Source organism: Rana temporaria, chromosome 3 (assembly GCF_905171775.1).
Source record: "Rana temporaria chromosome 3, aRanTem1.1, whole genome shotgun sequence".
Lineage (NCBI taxonomy): Eukaryota > Metazoa > Chordata > Amphibia > Anura > Ranidae > Rana > Rana temporaria.
Window position 1 is genome coordinate 234317620 of NC_053491.1, and position 19197 is coordinate 234336816.

The window sequence follows — 19197 nt, forward strand, 5'->3', positions numbered from 1 at the left end:
GAAGTCTAAGGAAAGAGATTCACGTATTTTTCGATGCATCTACCGAGGCTATAGCGGCTGTGGCTTATCTCAAAATCATAGATCCCTCCGGGAGATCCTATGTCAGTTTTCTACTAGGAAGAGCCAAGTTTGCTCCAAAACCTGCTCACATTATTCCAAGATTAGAATTGTGTGGTGCAACCCTAGCCGTCGAAGTCGCAGAATTCCTGCAAAATGAAATGGACGCTGAAATTGATCAGGTTAAGTACTACACTGACAGCAAGGTCGTACTTGGCTACATATGCAACAGCGTAAGGAGGTTCTATGTGTATGTGGCTAACAGGTTAGAACGAATAAGAAAAGTCAGTATACCTGAACAATGGAACTACGTCCCGACTGGTTTGAATCTTGCAGACATTGCAACGAGGTCAGTGCTAGCAGTTGTCCTCACGCAAACCATTTGGTTTTCAGGACCCAAGTTTTTATCGGACCAGTCTTCTACAAACTCAAAAGAAGATATCGATTTCCACCTGGTGGATCCAGATACTGATCCAGAAATCCGCCCTGAAGTAATAACATTGAGTTCCAACATCTGCTCAAGAAGAAACTTGGAAGCGAGACGCTTTGAACGTTTCTCTTCTTGAAAAAGATTGGTGAAGACTATAGCAAGATTGAGTCATATTGCCCAGACTTTCCGCAAGCCCAATCAGACATCGTCTTGTCATGGATGGCACACTTGCAAGGAGTCACCCAATGCGTTAGAGTACGAGAACGCAGAATTATTTGTCATACGTCTTGTGCAAGAAGAAGTCTTTGCAGAAGAGATTAAATGCTTGAGAGGCAATAGACCAGTCTCAACGAGTAGCCCACTATTCAAACTGAACCCAATAATCGCCAATGAAGGCATGCTTCGAGTCGGTGGACGATTAAATAAGTCAAACCTGCTAAAAGACCAGCAAGCTCACCGGATCCAGTGGCCAGTTGGACTTATTACAAAGGCCATCACCAGTGATGATGGAAGAGTCCGAAGTGTGGAAGTCAGGATTGTTAAGGATGGGGCTTCAACAACCTTCCTGAGACCAGTCACAGAGACAGTCCTAATAATGCCTGTTTCCAAAAATTCTGATTAGCGTTTTTCGAAGGAGCCACTTAAGACCTATAATATAGCTAGTTTATAGACTTGAGAAGGTTAGATAGCATGTTACTGTATGCAATGTTAATAGTATGTTAAAGGAAAACGATGTAGAGTGTTGTGGTATCTCACGATACCAGGCGGGGAGTGTGCTGCCAAGCAGCTTTACTGTCTAGCAGTTGTTATTACATGTTATGTTACTATATTATTTGGTATGATCCTTACCCCCTGCTGTTCTGGCTAGTTTGGTTGTTCCCACCTTCCATTTCCTGCTCTAAACTCCATTTTGCTTAGTTGCTTTGAAAAGACTGCAGAGTGTGGAAGCTGTGTAACTTCATTGGAAATTTACCTATGAAAAAGCCTTGATTTTTGCCTTGAAATTTACCTATGAAAATGTTCATATACTTGTTACCTTGAAGCATAAAGAAGCATTGGAAAAACACCTCTGGAGACTTTATTCATTGAGTAAGCTGTCTGTTAAAGTCATCATTCAACCTGCTGCATACATCCTTACAGACTGGGTCTACAAGAAGCTTGTCACAGGTACAATCGATGCTGATACAGAACAGTCCTTGTCTGCAGTTTCAGGGCAGATGCATACAAGCATCTCCCCTGTGATAGGACAGTAAAACAAAAGGTGGATGTTATATTTGCAAAGGGTCTTAAATTCCCTGGATGTATTAAAATACCTAATATGTTTGTTAAAGTACAGCTATCCTTTTTTTAAAAAAAAAAACACTGCAATAATAAAGCAAAGCATGTGCGTAATGCAAATAAAATATATTTTCCATCAAAATAAGCCTGGAACTGTCAGCCAATTCCAAAGTGTTTGGCTTCTGGCTACCTCTTTTGGTGATACCAGCAATAAACAATTATACTAGACTTGTGAAATGGAAAATGCATGTCGCTCTAAATGAGATGCCAAGAGAGTTAATTATGGAAGCATACACATGAAAACACAGCCGAATGGAATTTCCTCTGGGCATTAACATCAAGATAATCACTCTGAATAATTGTATGTTAGCAGACATTTGGCCTGGCAGTGTTAAGTTATACCAAAAATCATTCTTTGTGTTTTTATCTGAAGTCCCACATTTTGCTATAAGCCAAGTGTATTTCACAGGGAACCATAGCCTGGCCTCTGGATTCGTTAATTGCTGGTGTACACTCTGGTCTGGGATGTGTTAACTTTGAGAAAACTCTAGAAAGTGAAGACTACAAAAAAAAAAATGAAAACTAAGATGAAAGAGCAGATATCTCCCATTCTAAAGTCTTGCATCTTGAGTATTTACTTGAAGTATGCAAACTTTTGCTGTTTGTCAGCCGCACCTCATTACTAGATACTATATGTAGGAAAAAATGATTAGGTATGCACATTGCAGGAACTATTTGTTTTTTCACATTAATGGAAAGAGATGCAACATTTATGAACTTTCCTATTATTTTAAAACCAATTTAACCTATAAAATATTTTATTTTTAAGAGCAAGTACATTTTTAAATGATCTTTTAGTCTACAGAATTTTTAAGTTAACTTGGACACATTTTAGAGTCTGATGGGGTCAAAGCTGAGTTCTTCATCATACTTCCTAAATCCTTGTGGGGCATACTAGTGCTGCCTCTGCCCCAGGAAACTATTTTAGGCACAAACTAATTTTAGCATGATTTTAGCTTTAGGCCAATGTAAAAGACACAAACTAATGTTATTATTTACCATCCCCTTTATGACCAGGCCATATTTTTGTGTGATAAGCACTCCATTGGTTTGCACAAAAGTTATAACATCTACAAATTATGGGATATTTTTATTTATTTACTTTTACTAGTAATGGGGGCGACCAACAACTTATCGCAGAACTGCGATATTGCGGCGGACAAATCAGACACTTTTTGGGGACCAGTGACACTAATACAGTGATCAGTGCTAAAAAAAAAACATGCACTGTCACTGTACTAATGACTCTGGCTGGGAGGGGGTTAACATCAGGGGCGATCAAAGGGTTAAATGTGTTCCTTGCCAGTGCTTGTGCACTGTGGGGGAAGTGGCTTTACTAACGGAAGGCATAGATCCGTGCCCTGCTTTGCAGGAACACAGGATCAATGCCTTCCTGACTGACATAACTACCTGTGTACTGAACAATCGGTGAGTATGATCACAGTGGGAGCAGGCCAACCAAAAGCACACATGCGTGCCACAAACCCAAAAGTTTTAGATCACGTACTAGGTACTGTACGTGATCTGGCACAGAGCGGCTGCCCTGACACAGTACAGTATATCTATGGTGGGTGGTCCACAAGTGGTTAAAGGTGAAGTACAGCCAAAGCTTGTTCGGCTGTACTTTTCTTGTGGGTCACAGGAATGCAGTTCACTTTGCACTCCTGTGACCCATTTTCAGATAACATCATAGAACTGGTCAAGCCTGGGGAATGATCGAGACAATATCATTGAGATCCTCCCATAACCCTGGACTGGCACCTGGCTCAGGCTCTCATTGAGCCGCTAAGAGCCTAAGCCAGCTGCTGCCGACCCCTCCACAGCTCAGCTCCCCAGTGAGCGTGGTGGGGACAGAACAGACAGTGGTGACTGACAGTCCCCAGCTCTCTGCTCACGGAGCTCTCAGAACCAAGAGATCATCTGTGTTTGATCACTCGGTTCTCTGTCTTAGATCCAGCGGGGGACAGATGCAGCATCAGACTGATGCTGCACTAATCTAGTTAAGTAGGATTTAAAAAAAAAAAAAAAACAGAACTTCTCTTTTAATAATACATCAATAATCATATTTTTTTTTATTCAAATAGTGTAAATACTTGAATTTAACTATAAGTGACACTAAAGGTTGATTAAAAAAAAAAAAAATAACAAACATGTGATACGTACCTGCTCTGTGCAGTGGTTTTGCCCAGAGCACCCCCAATCCTCCTCTTTTCAGGTCCCCCACCAGTGCTATTGGCTCCTCCTCTTCAGTCAGTGCCCCCAATAGCGAGCCACTTACTCTGTAGGCACTGGTGCATGCTCGCTCCTGAGCCCCGCTCTATGTGTTCATAAGACACACAGAGTTGCAGCTCGGCCCTGTCTCTGCTTTCTCCTCATTGGCTCACTGGCTGTAATTGATAGTAGCAGGAGCCAATGGCTCCCATTGATATCTTAGCCAATGAGGATTGATAGACCTAGGTAAAGCTCTGCTCTTGTGCACATCGCTTGATCAAGAGGGTGCTCAGCTGAGTATTGGGGGGGCTGGGGGCTTCTGCACAAAGAAGGTTTTTTACCTTTATGCATAGAATACATGAAGGTAAAAAAAACCTTGGGCCTTTAAAACCAATATAAAGTGAAAAAAAGCAAAAGAAAAAAATGCTTTTGCTTCTCTGTCAGCGTTAGTGTGCACTAAACCAGTTATGTGCAACTTAGTGCACAATTACTGCACAACTCTATGCCATGATGAAGTGACTGCCACCCGAGTGTGCAGAAATGACATCATTGCTGCTCGGCCTAATAAGTGGCTGAATAGTCCAAATACGGAAGGAAGACTGGGAGAGGACCCATGACAGCCAAAAGTGCTGACACTGCAGCACTGGAGGCGATGGCTTAGCAGGTACGTCTGCCATAATGTGCTAATATTTGGTGCATACTAGTATATTATGGTATAAAGGGCCAGATCCACAAAGAGCCGGCGTAACGTAAAAAAATAAATTTTCGGCTGTGTAACTTAAATTCCGCCGGCGCAAGGCGTTCCTCTTCAAATGGGGGCGATTCCCATTTAAATTAGGCGCGCTCCCGCGCCGGCCGTACTGCGCATGCTTGCGACGTAATTTTCCCGACGTGCATAGCACGAAATTACGTTACGCCGAGCTTTGTGGATCGCGCCGGGTCAATAAAGTTGCGTCGGGAAAAAAAAAAGCTACGGCGGGAAAAAAAAAAAAAAAACGCGTCGCTGGACAGAAGGGTCTGCTTTTACAAGGTGTAAACAATTTACACTTTGTAAAAGCAGCCCTAATTTTACGATTGCAAACTAAAACTTACGGAGAAAAAACGAAGCTGAAAAGCTTCGTGGATCTCCGTAAGTGCTAATTTGCATACCCGAGGCGGCATTTCGACGCAAAATGCCCCCAGCGGCGGATGCGGTACTGCATCCTAAGATCCGGCAGTGTAAGTCCCTTACACATGTCGGATCTTCTGTCTATCTCTTGGAAACTGATTCTGTGGATCAGTTCCAAAGATAGAAACAGGGATACGACGGTGTATCAGTAGATACGCCGGCGTATCCCTTTTGAGGATCTGGCCCAAAGCTCCTAGGTCCCATTTTTAGTTTTTATGCTGAGGTTTAATTCCACTTTACGTCTCTACTAATTTGCTGTATTGCAACACTTAAAGCAGTATAATTACTGCTTATTATATTGCAGCTTATCAATTCTTAGATGTGGTGGCTGCATTTGTTTTCTTTTTTAGGCTTACTTTTATTTTGTTTTCCCCTGATGATCTAGCTATTAAGTCTGTTGTTTTTCAACAGAACAAACTGTCCTGCAGATGTAGCAGTTAGAGAGTTGAGACAAAGCATTTACTACTGACAGGGGTGCTTACAATGATTATGTTTTTTATTTTATTTATGTAAAACCTTTATCACAGAAGGAAAAAAAAAACGTTGCTGTAACTGCTTATAAAGTGTTAGCTGGAGGTTAGCTTTAATTTGTTAGAGTATCTAAATCTGCTAATCTATCTAACATTCCCTTCACCCCAGATTGACAATGCGACTGTCTAAAGATACCCCCTGTGCTCCTTCACCCAGAGTGGGGTCACTCTATTACAGTCACATGATGTTAGAAGGGGCGGTGCCACTGGGTGATGTAGCTCGATGGCCCCACCTCTTATCTACAGTATATAAGAAATGTCAATGCGCAGAGTGGGCATACGACGGGAGGCCTTTCAAGAGGCTGAGCATTTTTTTTTCTATTTTTTGGGTTGGCATGCGGGGTGATTGGCGTTGGATTTACATTGTAACGGTCAGGGGTTAACACCGTTTACGATATTCCATTTCACCAACTCCACAATTCAGCAGACACGATCCATATGGATTTTCCCCCAGAATAAGGAGACACAAGCTCTGTTCTCTGGTTCCAAACTAATGAATACTTTAATGGTAAACCCAGCTCTTCTTATACAGTTAGCAACCAAATATGGACAATGACTCAACTCCACCCACAACATGACACAAGGAACTTCAATACACATTCCTCTAGATAATGACATTCAGATAATCTACATGAACTAATCACTAATCATTACCCAGACGTTCTGACTCCGCGATAAGTTATTCTCACCTGCTACACAATACACATTTTATCATCAATAGAATTTCACACAATGAAAGGTTCTTGAGAGGCAGACGTAATTAGCACAATAGACAATAGAATGCAATCACAGAAAGCTTTTATCACTACAGTCAGGTAGACTTAATTATCACCTCAACAGTCTATGTACCACATTGAATGAGTCACTCTCCTATTGACCTGTTGGGGTTAGAATTAACAACTTGTAATATTTCAAGATATCCTGCAATACATGAATTATCATTATTGTCCCATCTCATGTAATTCATGATATTATTTTTCAGTCATCCTATGCCCCTATTGTACATAGGATGACCCAAGAGTCATTAGTGAAGCTGGCACAGGAGTACCCTGCATCCTTCAAAAGTCTCTGGGTATCACGGGCCCTTTTGTTACATACATCAAGGGACACTATTTTATTTATTCTTTTAATAAAGGATTTGTCAAAAACTGGCTTGTGTTGTTTTTCACACTTTTTTGGAGAATGAGTAGGGATACCTGATACCCATTCACATAAGGGGGGGTGGGATCTGGGGGCCCCCTTGTTAAAGGAGGCTTCCAGATTTTGATAAGCCCCCCACCCGCACACCTGACAACCACAGCCCAGGGTTGTCAGGAAGAGGGCCTTGTCCCCCATCATCAAAGCACCCCCCCCATGTTGGAAAAAAAAGTGCTGATAAAAAATAAAGAAAAAATGGGGCTTCCTGGCCCCCGTTACATTTTTTTCTTTCATTTTATTTTTTATCAGCACTTTTTTTATTCAGCTGTCGTGGGGAAACCCATCGGTTGTTAAGGAGGGCACACCTGGCTCACCGGCCCCGCTCCTTAACAACCAGCTTACACTGCGCCCTGATTGGGCAAAGCTTTTCTCAATCAGAGTGCAGAATGCATTGTGCAGTGCTCAGAGTATTGCAGGGTGTTTGTCGTGGTGAATACCCAGCTAACACCCTGCAAATTCAGGTGTCCAGCGAGTGGCCGAACAGGCAAATGTTCGGCCCGCACTCATGCGTTCGGCCATCCCTAGTTACTAGCCAGATCACCAAGTGAAAACAGAGGGAAAAGGCCTAAAAAAGAAAACTTATGAAGCCACTACCAATAATATTTGGTAAGCTGCAATATATAACATGATTATTATTTTTTTCATTCAGCCAGCAGGAGAACCCCCCCAAAAAAAAGAGTGGATTCCCCCATACATACAAGCAAGGTGAATAAAGAAATTCTCCCCTCTGATACCCCGCATTCTGACAGCTGGATTCTCTGCTGTCACAATACACTGATCAGCTGCTGCAACCAATAGGCTGCAGCTGGCTGATCGAGAAAAAAATTTCAACAGCCTTAATCGACAAAAGTTAATCTAACGATCGACTTCTGTCGAACAGGAACCATGGATGGTTCAAATTTTGTCAGTCCCTGCTGAACAGGACAAATTTCAATCCATCAATTTCCAGCTATAGACAGAGAGCAAAGGGCAGCATTTTGGGGTAATCAGAGCTGAATGAAAATATGCTAATAAGAAACACGCTGACAGTAGGAAAGAGCACCAGTATATAAATCTTCACCAGCACACCATATGTGTTTTTAAGAAATTTAATTTTTTCCCATGAATAAATGGGTATCACAGACCAATAACCATTTAAGGACCGCCGCACGACTATATATGTCCTGACTTTGAAGAGGGATATCTCGGTAATGGCAGTAGTTACTGCCACAACCGAGGTATCCATCTCTTCAGGCGGCGGTCCTATAAACGACAATGGTGGCCTCTTTGGCGGATTTGCCATGAGATCACTGTTATCGGCGGTTTGGAGAGGCCCGCCGCTCTCCTGCGCACTCCGGTAGCGGCGGAGATGATCGGGACCTGTCCGTGGCTGGGTATGGAGACGAGTGAGGGCAAGATGGCCCCACCCATCTCCATACCATTGCATTTTAGTCTAAATATGGCATCTGAGGTCTTTTAGACCCCAGATCTCATATTTAAGAGGACCTGCCATGCTTTTTTTTATTCCATGGGATGTTTACATTCCTTTTAATAGGAATAAAAGTGACCCAATTATTTTTTTAAACAGTGTAAAAATAAATAAAATCAAGTAAAATAGATAAGATTTTTTTTTTAAAGCAACCCGTCCTCACAAGCTCACGCGCAGAAGTGAACACATACGTGAGTAGCGCCCGCATATGAAAACGGTGTTCAAACCACACATGTGAGGTATCGCCGCGATCGTTAGATCAAGAGCAATAATTCTAGCCCTAGACTTCCTCTGTAACTCAAAACAAGCAACCTGTAAAAAAAATGTAAACGTCGACTATGGAGATTTTGAAGGGTAAAAGTTTGATGCCATTCCATGAGCGGGCGTAATTTTGAAGCGTGACATGTTGGGTATCAATTTACTCGGCGTAACATCGTCTTTCATAATATAATTTTTTTTTATATTATTTAATTAAAAAATTTAGTTTTTTTTTCAAAAAAAGTGCGCTTGTAAGACCGCTGCGCAAATACGGTGTGACAAAAAGTATTGCAATGACCACCATTTTATTCTCTAGGGTGTTAGAATTATTTTTTTAATGTTTGGGAGTTCTGAGTAATTTTCTAGAAAATCAACTTGTTTTTAACGTGTAAACACAGGGGCCCAGATTCTCAAAAGAGATACGACGGCGCATCTCCAGATACGCCGTCGTATCTCTGCCTAGCGCAGTCGTATCTATGCGACTGATTCTTAGAATCAGTTACGCATAGATATCCCTTAGACCCGACAGGCGTAAGTCTCTTACGCCGTCGGATCTTAACTGCAATTTTTTTTTGCCCGCTAGGTGGCGCTTCCGTCGATTTCCCTGTCGAGTATGCAAACTAGTTAGATACGCAAATTCCCGAACGTACGCACGGCTGACGCAGCAAAGTTACGTTGTTTGCGTTAGGCTTTTCCCGGCGTAAAGTTGCTCCTTGGTCTATGAGGCGCAGTCAATGTTAAGTATGGCCGTCGTTCCCGCGTCGAAAATGTAAAAAATTACGTTGTTTGCGTAAGTCGTCCGTGAATGGTGCTGGACGTAATTTACGTCCACGTCAAAACCAATGACGTCCTTGCGACGTCATTTAGAGCAATGCACGCTGGGATATTTTAGGGACAGCGCATGTGCAGTTCGTTCGGCGCGGGGACGCGCTTCATTTAAATGATACACGCGTAAGTCGTCCGTGAATGGTGCTGGACGTAATTTACGTCCACGTCAAAACCAATGACGTCCTTGCGACGTCATTTAGAGCAATGCACGCTGGGATATTTTAGGGACAGCGCATGTGCAGTTCGTTCGGCGCGGGGACGCGCTTCATTTAAATGATACACGCCCCCCTTCCTGCCGAATTTGAATTCCGCCGGGTGATTTACGTTACGCCGCCACAACTTTACACGCAAGTGCTTTGTGAATAAAGCACTTGCCTGAAAAACTTGCGGCGGCGTAACGTAAATCAGATACGTTACGCCCACCCAAATTTACGCCCATCTACGTGAATCTGCCCCTGAGTCTGAAAAACAGGCTCAGTCCTTAAGTGGATAATAAAGAAGTTGCTGCGCTTGATATTAGTCAGATACAAATGTAAATGTGCAGAGCAAACAAACAGATCTGTAAACCTTGAATCACAAAAGTCCCATTAAGATAGAAAAATATATATGTATAATATATATATAGATCAGAGAAATCCCATTAGGATAAAGTGCTCATGCTCAGTAGACATCTCCTATGCAATTGTGCTCAGACTGGGTGCCCCACATAGATGTACACTCACCCCTGGGTGTTGACCACCTATTGCTAGTATGGTCTCTTAAGCATATGGGGATACCCTGGTAGAAGTCCTTTAGGATGGCGTCTTTATGATGAAATATACCTCATAGAGGTGGATAGAAATGACAAAAGGAGAATCCTCACTGCACAATGCCGTTTTAAAAAATGTATTTGGTAGACAATAAAAATAGTTTCACTCACATTTAAAAGTGTCCTGGCACCCGGCGTGTATACCAGGCGATTAGTATGGGTAATTGGCCCTTGGATAGAATACCGCTGTAAACAGCGTCTTGGTGCTTGATTCCCAGGTAATATTTGTTTGGGTGGAAGTATTGCGATGATGCTATATAACCTAGACGTTTTGGCTAATCACAAAGCCATCATCAGGAAGCAACTTCTTGATGATGGCCATTGCTAAAGTGCACCTGCGCATGTGCCGTAGACATTGGTCCCTGTCATTTTTGTAAATATCTCCTAAACTGTGGAGGTTCAGGAGATATTTCGAGCACCTACAGGTAAGCCTTAATCTAGGCTTACCTGTAGGTAAAAGTGGTTGTAAAGGGTTTATAACCACTTTAAAAAACAACAATTTTGAAAAAAAAAAACAATATTTTTAACTTTCTGCTAAAACATATCCAATAAAAAACATAATCTAACTTTGTCTTAAATTTAGGCCAATATGTATACTGCTACATATTTTTGGTAAAACAAAATCCCAATAAGCATATATTGATTGATTTGCGCAAAAGTTATAGCGTTTACAAACTATGAGATTTTTTTTTTTACTCGTAATGGCGGCAATCAGCGCCTTTTAGTGGAACTGGAATATTGCTGCAAATATTCTGACACTAACAGGCAATTGACACTGTTTGGGGACCAGTGACACTAATACAGCAATCAGTGCTACAAAATATGCACTGTCACTGTACTAATGATACTGGCTGGGTAGGGGTTAACATAAGGGGCAATAAAAGGGTTAACTGTTCCTAGCCTATGATTTTCTAAACTGTGGGAGGTGATTTTACTAGGGGAAGGCAGGGATCCTTGTCCCTGCTTTGCAGAGACACAGGATCCATGCCTTCCCTTATGTCAGAACAGTGTTCAGCCTCTCTGCTGCACGATTTGCTGGTGCCGGTGGACACGGAGAGTGGGAGCAAGTTACTGGCGGTGCTCATACATGCACCCTACCCGTGAAAACTTGGATCACATGGTTAAAGTGGTTTTAAACCCAAAAGCAAACATTTATTATACTGCAGCTCACCAATTCTTAGGCTGGGTACACACGAGAGGATTTATCCGCGGAAACGGTCCGGGGGACCGTTTCCGCGGATAAATCTTCTGGCGGATTTTGATCTCATGGTTGTACTAACCATGAGATCAAAATCCCAGTGGAATTCCATCCGCGGTGACGTGTCTCGCCGTCGCCGCGATGATGACGCGGCGACGTGCGCAACGCTGTCATATAAGGAATTCCACGCATGCGTCGAATCATTACGACGCATGCGGGGGATGGATTCGGACGGATTGATCCGGTGAGTCTGTACAGACCAGCGGATCAATCCGTTGGAATGGATTCCAGCGGATCGATTTCTTAGCATGTCAAGAAATTTTGATCCGCTGGAAATCCATCCCCGGGGACAAAAATTCGCGGAAACAGATCCGCTGGATCGTACACACCAGGGGATCTATCCGCTGGAGCGGGTCCGCGGATCAATTCCAGCGGATCGATCCTCTCGTGTGTATGGGGCCTTAGAATTGATGGATGCATTCCTTTTTTTTTTAGGCTTTCTTATCTTTATTTTTACCTGGTAATCTGGCTAGTAAGTCTGTTGTTTTTTTCAAAAGAAAACGCTCTCCTGCTAATGTAGCAGTTAAGAGTGTTGAGACAAACCATTTATCACTGACAGGGGTGCTTAAATTGAAAAGCTTATGTTTAGTCATGTAAAACCTTTATTCCAAAAGAATAAAAAACAGTTGCTGTAACTGCTTGGGAACCTGCCGTGTGAGCTGGGGTTAGGTTTCAGGGTGTATCTAAATCTTCTAGTACATCTACCACTCCCCTACCCCCCAGACTGACAATACTGCTGTCCAAAGATGCCCTTGTGCTCCTTCATAAAAATTGGGGACACTATAATACTGGAGGGGTGTTGCTGGTTAGATCAAAAGGTAAAAACAGAGGAAACAAAAAGAAAAGAAAACAAATGCTGCCACCACATCTAATGATTGGTAAGCTGCAATAAATGACATTTATGGTTTTGGGTTTAACACTGCGTTAGGCTTGAAGGCACCATTCTTCTAATCAGAACAGCATCCTGCTCTTCCCTAAGAGGCGGAACTTTAAGGTGAGCACTAATGACTTTGCAAATGACCTTATTAATTTCCTTCTGCTCTTTCACTGTCCAAAAACAGGCTGGAGGCAGAGTTGTTTCCGCACCGTATTCTCTAAGTGTAACAGAAAAAGTGGTGTCATCTTTCTGGCTATGATGCATTACAGGGCTGTGTAAATCTCCAGACTGATTGGATAGAATTTTCAATTCTTTGACAGGTAAAACAGTTCCCTTATATGTATTTCACCTGTGCAGTTAGCAGTTTTCCTGGAGTTAAAGGGGTTGTAAAGGTTCGTCTTTTATTTTCTAAATTTTCTAAATTGGTTCCTTTAAGCTAGTGCACTTACCTTTTCTTCCGATTTCCCTTCTAAAAATGTTCTTTGTTTGAATTTCTCACTTCCTGTTTCTCCTCAGTAAACTTTACACCATCACCCGAGTGGTGGAAAGTCATTTAGAACAGCTTACTGAGGAGGAACAGGAAGTGAGAAATTCAGACAAAGAAAACAAAGAAAAAAAACATTTAGAAGGGAAATCGAAGGAAAAGGTTAGTGAACCAACAATGCTTTAGCTTAAAGGAACCTATTTAGAAAATAAAAAACAAACCTTTACAACCCCCTTTAAGTTTAATTGCACAAGCCACATGTGAGACAATTGCACACAATTAGTCACTGCAGTCATGTCAATCTTCTCTCCACTGAATTTGTTGATGATTGCTGATTATTGCATTTTGCTGTGAACATCTATATTTGATGGTGTATGACTGTGCAACGACCCAGTTTTGTAAGATCATCAAGGAAGGATCGCAAATTGTTTGTGACAAAACTCATAGAATGCTCACATAGTATTTGCAATTTATTCAGTGTGGAGGGGGGTTTGGTATTGTTTATCAGCACAAAACTGAGTCCTAGGCAAAGTTTACTGTATCTTCCCCTATGTCCACAGATCTTTGTAACTGAATAATTTTGTATAATTTGTGAAAAAAATGATTGTGCATGTCGGTGTAATATTACCCACGTAAGAGCCACATATGTTTTACTAGTTCTTTCCCAAAACAGTGCAGAGGCCATTTTTTACACAGGCAACAGTTCATTCACTCTGGGTCTCGGGATGTCTTTTTATGATTTATTGCTAGTAGAACTTATAATAGGGAAGTGGTTGGGGTGGTATGGGATACTGTACTCCAGAAATGCTGACTTGTAACAGGAGGAAACACTTCACTATTTGCAACTTCTAGATGGAGCAGGTTTTTTTTTTTTAAAGAGCTATCACTGGCCCCCAATATAGAACAGTACACTGGATTCTTGAGCTTGGGCCAATACTCACAATCTCCCATGGCAGCTGCACACCTTCCAGCTCCATCCAGGCACTCTCTTTAGTGAGTCCTCGGCTGCATTCACACATGAGCGTTTTGTTGCCTGAAGCGCGATGCTCAAAAACGCTAGAGGGGAAAAAATACATTACTCCCTATGGAGATGGTTCACATCTCCACTCCAAAACGCCCGACGCCGAACGCTTGAAGCTCAAACAAGTTCCGGACCCTTTTTTGTCGCGCGTATCGGGCGGTTTGGGCGTTTTTGAGCGTTTCCATTTCCCATAGAAAGTAATGGAAACGCTCGATTCAAGTGACTAGCGCGACAACGAGCGTTTGCTAGGGGCGTTTCGTCGCTTTAATCAATAGAACATTTCACCCAGGCAGAAGATAAAAAAAATCTACCAACATAGCAACAAGTGATGAAAAGATGATCATTTTTCCTATTGGCTAAAATAAAAAATGTCGAAGTACAAAAACGACGGGCGACGCTGTATGCAAACGCGCAAATAAGCATGAATAGCGCAACAAAACTCCGGAAAAACGCCCGAAAAAACAGCCGAACGACCTACGCTCAGGTGTGAATGAAGCCTAAGCTATAAGAGTAATTAGATGCAGGCTCAATGGACATCAGCAGACTTCAGAAGAACTGCCTCAGGGGCAGCAGCCCAGAAGGCTTGGAACTTCTCCAGCAGGACAAGAAAAGGGCTGCTCCACACCAAATACTAGTTATGTTCCCCCAGCTTCATATTGTGTATACCTCCCAATAAATTGGCTGCAGCACTATAAATATAAAAGCTGCCAATTTGACTCTCCCAGCCCTCTATGTTCTGGAAGTCCCCAGAATTCAGGGGAAGCAATCAAACCTGCAGCCTGGGAGATCTAGAACTGCCCAGAGAAATCAATAGCTGCTCCAAAGATTACAGAGGAACCAAAAGGAACTCAATTTGCCATCATCCTTGTAACCTGCCCTTGCATGTAATGAAATGTTAAAAAAAGGTAAAAACTTAAAATTTGAAGAATAACCTATATTCATTCATGTATAGATATTACACCACAGTACAAATAACTATGGAGTGAATTCACTAACGTTTACCGCAATTGATAAGTCTATCATGTTACTCATATGCATAAATTATTGCATGCGTTAAGTACAGTTCACAAAAAATAAAAATAAAGATTTTGCAGAAAACAACAAAAAAATTAATTGACGGTTAATATCGCAAAAAAAGCGTGCAGTAATCTGTTAAGTCCAATTCACAAACAAAACTAAAAAAAGGTGCAATATTTAACACCACCCTTTTGGTGGTGGTAACCAGTGCGGTACCAGGAAGGGGGAACTATTCAAATCCTCAGGCCCCATACACACCATAGAATCTATCCGCAGATAAATCCCATCGAATGGGTTTCAGCGGATAGATTCTATGGTGTGTACACTCCGGCGGATATTTATCCGCAGATATTTCCGAATTCCAGCAGATAGATATTTGTCGACATGCACAGAATATCTATCCGCTGGAATCGGATCCCACGGATGGATCCGCTGGTCTGTACAGACTCACCGGATCCATCCGTCCAAAGGGATTCCCCGCACGCGTCGTAATGATTCGACGCATGCGTGGAATTCCTTATCTGACAGCGTCGCGCTCGTCGCCGCGTCATAATCGCGGCGACGGCGCGACACGTCATCGCCAGAGGATTTCGGTGCGGATTTCAATGCGATGGTGAGTACACTCCATCGCATTAAAATCTGCTGAAATCCTCGAGAGGATTTATCCGCGGAAACGGTGCGCTGGACCGTATCCGCGGATAAATCCTCCCGTGTGTATGGGGCCTCAGAAGGGGGAATTCCACCCACCAAGAGTCTAATTCAACCCACAGAAGACCAACAGAAAGGGGCCTAATTCCACCCACAGAACACCCACAGAAAGGGGTACTATTCCACCCACAGATAGGGGTCTAACTCCACCCACAGAGGACCCATAGAATGTTTACACTATTCCACCAGCAGTGGACACACAACAATCTGGCATTATACATCACGAGTTCCCAAGTATTTCATTTTTTATTATTAAATCAATGTGCAGTGCAAACTAAATGCTAACATTGGCTGAAATTTAACATCAAGAACTAAAGATAAAAATAAATAATACATTTTAACGTAAATGTTTACAAAAGTGCAACAATGGAGTATGTCAACCATGACAATTACTCCAGCTAGAAGTGACCTCTTGAAGTGGCCACTGTAATACCTATACACCAATACAAGTTAAACTTGGATAGGAACATGAAAAATAAACATTTTAATTTTATTTTTTTTAAATATAGTCCGGTTTTCTTTAGTTTCCACAGTATAAATATAGACAGCAGCATAGAATTGGGCCAAAAACATAGAAATAAGCACTTTAAACAACTCTAGTAGGCCAAACATTTACAATTTTTTTTTTTATGAATGTATAGCATGATCTATTTAGTATAGGAGCTTGGATTATCAAGCATTATGAGACATACATTTGAGAAGGTAGTTCAAATTTCAATGCCTTTGTACTGTAAAAAAAATATTAGATTAAAAAATATTTTTTTGTAAAAGAAAAATAACAAAAATGTTAAAAAGTTAAATATTATAAGGAAATTACCTTAAACAACCCTTAACCTCTGATACATGCAATAAATTACCGCATGAGAAAATGCAGTAGTTTCCGAACAATCGAAAAAATACTGCATTCATTATTTAATGCTAAATTCTTAGTGAATTGAACTTTCACAACTGATTTGGTGCCCTGTGTTATTTTACCAATGTTTTTCCCCCCGTCATTTAACTCTAATGCCGCGTACACACCATCATATTATGTGATGAAAAAAAACCGACATTTTTTGTGAAGTAAAAAACGACGTTTTTGAAACTTCAATTTTCAAAAACAACGTTGCCTACACACCATCGTTTTTTCACAATGCTCTAGCAAAGCAAGGTTACGTTCAGCACTTTTTTCCATTGAAGCTCGCTTCATAACTAGCTTCTGAGCATGCGCGGGTTTAAAAACGTCGTTTTAAACGTCGTTTTTGCTACACACGGTGATTTTTTGTGAAACAAAAAACGATGTTTTGAAAAACGACACAAAAAATTGAAGCATGCTTCAATTTTTTTTGTCATTTTTCACAAGACATAAAACAACGTTTTCCCCCACACACAGTCATTTAAATTGACGTTTTTAAAAACGTTGTTTTTTTTTCATCACATAAAGTGATGGTGTGTACGCGGCATAAGTGAATTGACCCCTAAATTTCTTGTATACATATTAAACAAGAGTAGAAAGAACCATTAATGGCAGTCCCCTTAGTATAGGGCAGCACACAATCTATTGACTCAACTACAGTCACACAAAGATGTGCATGAGCACACTAGGTCAAAGTTGGTCACAAGTAGCCTACACGTTCCACTTTTAAGAAGACATCAGCACACCTGGTGGAAAATAACATAGACAGTAAAATGTACAAAAGCCATACAGATGTTCTTTCTGGTGGGAATCAAGCTCAGCTGCAAGGCAACAATGCTAACCAATGCATTCACTCATCTTAAAACATTTCGAATTTCCATATTTGTGTCATATGAATGGTAGGTACCCACTTTTGGTCCACAAACAACCGTTTGCTCGCAACAGGATATTTGCATTGGAATGCTGATGGAAAATAAGTTTTAACAAAGTATGCATAGAAAGCTAGCATGATAGAACAAGTCAGAAATATGTGTCAAGTTACCTTCTTTATTCTACTTCAATTCAACGCAATCTATAATTGGTAACTGTGCAAAGAATGAATTGCATAATATTTCTAGTCTGAAATTGGGTATCTGTTAATCACAAAGATCTCAGAATTAGGCATGCAACAATTAGAGATCAGTAGAATGTTTGACCAACAAGGAGAGAATTACACTGGGGAATCACCCTTGCTGACATGGATTTACATTGGACAGTAGTGGTTGCACATGTAGCGATTAAATAAAAAGCAAGGGGGCAATTCAGGTTTAGCGCAGCCCCTGCCGTCTAATTGCCCATCTAAAGTGTCTGCTTTGGTATGAAGCTGAGAAACCAGGAGGAGCTGTCCTCTCATTCATGGTGCTGAAACAGATACACATCCCTGACTGGATTAGACACAGCCTTCATTTCCCCCATCACAATCATCTAGGTTATAATACACCATCCTCAACACCCCAAGCTAAGTACTGTGCCTGCTTTCATAATGAAACACATGCAGCTGGGCCTACACAGCCAATGCTAGTCAAACATTAGACAGATCGTTAATAAAATATATGAACCTACCTCACAGAGGAAGGATATGGAGGCTGCTAGAGAATGTTACTGTGTTCCTGAGATGGAGTCAGGGCTTGTGGCTTTGTATTTTTCAGTCTTTTTGCTTGCTTTCTCTTTCTGTCACTATATTTCTGTATCTCTCTACCACTTAACAGCTCTCCCACTCCTGCTCGGCAAGAAAAGGTTTCTAAAAATAGCTCGCTCACGCCTGGCGGTGAAACTAGCACATCCTATACATTGCTTGAATTTGTAGCATCCACTCTCCCATGCAGACCTGCACTATCTCCCTCTGATGCTGTCTCTTTCTATGTCCTTTGCAGACTAACAGCTGACTTGTCTGGTCCCTTATCTTTCTATGAAACGTAAAAAAAAAACTACTAAGTCTTTTTTAAGGTAGTGGTAGCAAGGGGTGAAAACAAGCGCAGTTTAATGAAATTCACATATAACATAAAGTATACATTTTTTACCGCAGAGGTGGCTCTTAGCTGACTGCAGTGTAATACCTGAATTGTGTACGATGAAGACAATGCAGAGTGTCTGCACCAATCATGATAGTTTTCATATTTACAGTAACAACCTGTAGTCATTAACCACAAGTGAGGAAACAAGTCAGTGTATCTTTTATACAATCAATAGGAAAATAAATATAGTCTACTGTCACACCGTATCAATGTGTAGGTAAACGTAAATACATCTTCAACTTTGTTGTGCAACCTTGTACATTAATTGCACATAAAGTAAATCCATAAATGATATCATGTCTGGTTTAACCAATTCAGCCGTATACGTTTTTAACCCCCTTCATGAACAGGCCATTTTTTGCGATACGGCACTGCGTTACTTTGACAATTGCACGGTCATGTGACGCTGTACCCAAATAAAATTGATGTCCTTTTTTTCCCCACAAATAGAGCTTTCTTTTGATGGTATTTGATCACCTATGCGGTTTTGATTTTCTGCTACATATTTTTGTCAAAAATAAATAAAAATCCCAAGAAGCGTATATTGATTGGTTTGCACAAAAGTTATCACGTCTACAAACTATAGGATA

At 41.3% G+C, this 19197-nt stretch overlaps 1 protein-coding gene across 1 annotated transcript in view; it reads right to left on the minus strand.

The window, feature by feature from the left end:
* Positions 1 to 18410, minus strand: part of CPLX2 (complexin 2) — a 256064-nt gene extending 237654 nt beyond the window's left edge. The window contains exon 1 of the mRNA XM_040344473.1: positions 18156 to 18410. The gene's annotated coding sequence lies outside the window, so the exon portion shown is untranslated. The remainder of the gene's footprint in view (positions 1 to 18155) is intronic.
* Between the last annotated feature and the right edge of the window lie 787 nt (positions 18411 to 19197).